Source organism: Electrophorus electricus, unplaced genomic scaffold (genome assembly GCF_041902795.1).
Source record: "Electrophorus electricus isolate QZ-2024a unplaced genomic scaffold, ASM4190279v1 Scaffold161, whole genome shotgun sequence".
Lineage (NCBI taxonomy): Eukaryota > Metazoa > Chordata > Actinopteri > Gymnotiformes > Gymnotidae > Electrophorus > Electrophorus electricus.
In genome coordinates, this window is record NW_027658442.1 from 96,761 (window position 1) to 100,544 (window position 3,784).

The 3,784-nt window shown below is 59.9% G+C and overlaps 2 non-coding genes across 2 annotated transcripts; both read right to left on the reverse strand.

Annotated features, from left to right (window-relative positions):
- Positions 1-630: 630 nt before the first annotated feature.
- On the reverse strand, positions 631-784 carry LOC145654829 (5.8S ribosomal RNA). Its single transcript, XR_014121017.1, has one exon. It is a non-coding gene; the product is annotated as a 5.8S ribosomal RNA (ribosomal RNA).
- Positions 785-1,666: 882 nt separating this feature from the next.
- LOC145654819 (18S ribosomal RNA) lies at positions 1,667-3,505 on the reverse strand. Its single transcript, XR_014121007.1, has one exon. It is a non-coding gene; the product is annotated as an 18S ribosomal RNA (ribosomal RNA).
- Positions 3,506-3,784: the final 279 nt, after the last annotated feature.

A 3,784-nucleotide genomic window follows, 5' to 3' on the forward strand; every position in this document is an offset into this window, starting at 1 on the left:
TGATCTGAGGTCGCTCCCGAGTTCGCTCTGGAGGGTTGCCCAGAAGCGTGAACACCGCCGGGTTAGGGGACGAGTCCCTTTTCACCCGGGCTAACGAGGACACAGGTCGGGACGTCACGGACGTGCCACGGACAGGTCGGCCCGTAAGGAAAACGCCAGAGGCAGAGCCACCCGAACCCCGACCCCCCCCACCCCCCCCACCGGGGGAGGGGGGGGGGGAACGCATGTAACAACAACCTCCCTCCGCTCGCGCACGTAACGGAACAGAACAGACACCTTTCCGTGATCCGCCTGCGCAGGGGGTGAGAAAAGAAGCGAAAACGTGGGCAGCCAAAGCGGAGAGAACCCACCGGCAGCCACGCTCGCTTCTTTCTCGGGCGCAGGGGACCACGTTCCTGGCCAGGCCAGGAGCGGAGCCGAAACGAACCGAAACGAACCGAAGCGGGGGAGGAGAAGCTTGTGCACGGAGAACGGGCACTCAACCGCAGCGAACCCACCGACCGGATCTCACCGAGACAGCGACCGGGAACCGTCTGCTTTTAGGAAGACGGAGGCCAGGGGGCACCCCCCCACCTACGAACCTCCAACCGCGGTCCCGCCTGAGAAGGCAGGTCCGACAGATAGGAATAGCGACCCTCAGACAGGCGTAGCCCCGGGATGGACCCGGGGCCGCAATGTGCGTTCGAAATGTCGATGATCAATGTGTCCTGCAATTCACATTAGTTCTCGCAGCTGGCTGCGTTCTTCATCGACGCACGAGCCAAGTGATCCACCGCTAAGAGTTGTACTCTTTTATTTCAGGCTCAGTTTAGGTCTTTCACCACGACTACAAAGACAGGTTTAAAAGGTTTCACCAACCGGTCAGGCGCCCCCGTCTGCGAGTGTTGAAACGGGCGCGGGGTTGCGCTTTGCCCACACGCCCCACGTGGCAGACGAGTCAGTCTTTGAACCGCGGCCCTCCGCGCCCGCCCCGTCCGACCCCTCGAAAGGGGTGGAACTCACGTAGCGTGGGCCAAGCCCTAGGTACCTGCCGGGGGTCCCCCTGAGACTCCTTTCTGAGAGAGAGAAGCAGGGGAACCGGCTGCGCCACCCACCACCACCACGCCCCAGGACGCCGGTGGGCGGACGAACACAGGAAGGGCCATGGCCTGCCCCACGAGGAGCAGCGCTCGCAACCCCCCCCGGAAAGTCCGCTCGTCAGCGAGCAAGGGGACGGGGATGAATGACAAGGACAACAAAATAGGAAAACCCCTCGCGGTGGACGGAGGCAGCGGCCGTGCGAGCGAGAGGGAGGGCGCGGGACGGACCCGTACGACCCGCTCGACTCGCAGGCGCTTCTCCTGCCGGCAAGGTGAGGGGAAACCGGCCTTCGCCCGACGAGCGGGGACGCCGAGTTTTTTGAACGACGCGTCTCTCGCGCTGGAACCCAGAGAATACCGGGGCCTGCGGGGGGGGGGTGCTGAAGGACGACGCGGAGGAAGAGGCGGAGGACGAGGAAGGGGTGGGAGGGACTAGGCTCCTCCTTTATGCCTTCTGTCCAGCCTGACCTGCAAGCGACCACGTGTAACAGCAACCCCGAAGACCCTTTCGACCCTGGGCCCCGACGCGGGGGGACGGCGAAGTCGAGGGGGTCGGGAGAGGAGGCACGCCGGACAGCGTTACCCGTTAATGATCCTTTCGCAGGTTCACCTACGAAAACCTTGTTACGACTTTTACTTCCTCTAGATAGTCAAGTTTGATCGACTTCTCGGCGCTCCGCCAAGGCCCGCGAGGAGCCCCGGCGGGGCCGATCCGAGGACCTCACTAAACCATCCGATCGGTAGTAGCGACGGGCGGTGTGTACAAAGGGCAGGGACTTAATCAACGCGAGCTTATGACCCGCGCTTACTGGGAATTCCTCGTTCATGGGGAATAATTGCAATCCCCAGTCCCCATCACGAATGGGGTTCAGCGGATTACCCGCACCTCTCGGTGTAGGGTAGGCACACGCTGATCCAACCATTGTGGCGCGCGTGCAGCCCCGGACATCTAAGGGCATCACAGACCTGTTATTGCTCCATCTCGCGTGGCTGAACGCCACTTGTCCCTCTAAGAAGTTTGACGCCGACCGCGGAGGGCCGCGTAACTATTTAGCATGCCGGAGTCTCGTTCGTTATCGGAATTAACCAGACAAATCGCTCCACCAACTAAGAACGGCCATGCACCACCACCCACAGAATCGAGAAAGAGCTATCAATCTGTCAATCCTTTCCGTGTCCGGGCCGGGTGAGGTTTCCCGTGTTGAGTCAAATTAAGCCGCAGGCTCCACTCCTGGTGGTGCCCTTCCGTCAATTCCTTTAAGTTTCAGCTTTGCAACCATACTCCCCCCGGAACCCACAGACTCGTGGTTTCCCTCACGCTGCCCGGCGGGTCATGGGAATAACGCCGCCGGATCGCGGGTCGGCATAGTTTACGGTCGGAACTACGACGGTATCTGATCGTCTTCGAACCTCCGACTTTCGTTCTTGATTAATGAAAACATTCTTGGCAAATGCTTTCGCTTTCGTCCGTCTTGCGCCGGTCCAAGAATTTCACCTCTAGCGGCGCAATACGAATGCCCCCGGCCGTCCCTCTTAATCATGGCCCTGGTTCAGGAAACCCACAAAATAGAACCGGAGTCCTATTCCATTATTCCTAGCTCAGGTATTCAGGCGAGAAGCGGGCCCGCTTTGAACACTCTAATTTTTTCAAAGTAAACGCTCCGAGCCCCGTCCGGACACCCAGCCAAGGGCATCCGGGGGGCACCGGGAGACAGGGTCTGAGACAGGCGGTGGCACGCCTCGCGGCGGACCGCCAGCCCACTCCCGACATCCAACTACGAGCTTTTTAACTGCAGCAACTTTAATATACGCTATTGGAGCTGGAATTACCGCGGCTGCTGGCACCAGACTTGCCCTCCAATGGGTCCTCACCCATGGGTTTAGGATACGCTCATTCCGATTACAGGGCCTCGAAAGAGACCTGTATCGTTATTTTTCGTCACTACCTCCCCGTGTCGGGAATGGGTAATTTGCGCGCCTGCTGCCTTCCTTGGATGTGGTAGCCGTTTCTCAGGCTCCCTCTCCGGAATCGAACCCTGATTCCCCGTTACCCGTGGTCACCATGGTAGCCGACTATGGTACCATCGAAAGTTGATAGGGCAGACATTCGAATGAGACGTCGCCGCCGCGGAGGGCGCGCGATCGGCCCGAGGTTATCTAGAGTCACCAAAGCGGCCGGGGGGCCCGAGCCCCCCGGATGGGTTTTGGGTCTGATAAATGCACGCATCCCCCGAAGGGTCAGCGCTCGTTTGCATGTATTAGCTCTAGAATTACCACAGTTATCCGAGTAACGTGTGGAGCGATCAAAGGAACCATAACTGATTTAATGAGCCATTCGCAGTTTCACTGTACCGGCCGTGTGCACTTAGACCTGCATGGCTTAATCTTTGAGACAAGCATATGTTACTGGCAGGATCAACCAGGTAGTTTGCACCGTGGTCTGGGATGAACCACGAGTGACATCCGCCTCCCCTTCCGGGGGCTAGGAAGCAGCGGGTTGTAAGTGCGTGCGCCGTCAGGTCCAGACGCCATACAGGGCTACCCAGGACAGCTTCCGCGGCCAGTGTAAACGTGCTCGCGCACCGCCCTCTGGCCTTCGGACGCCGACCTCTCACCTTGATGCAAAGCTGTCCCATCCGGTCATGCCCGCACCGTACCCCGTCCACCTCCTCCGGAGGTGCGGACGGCCGACTCCAGGTGCTTTC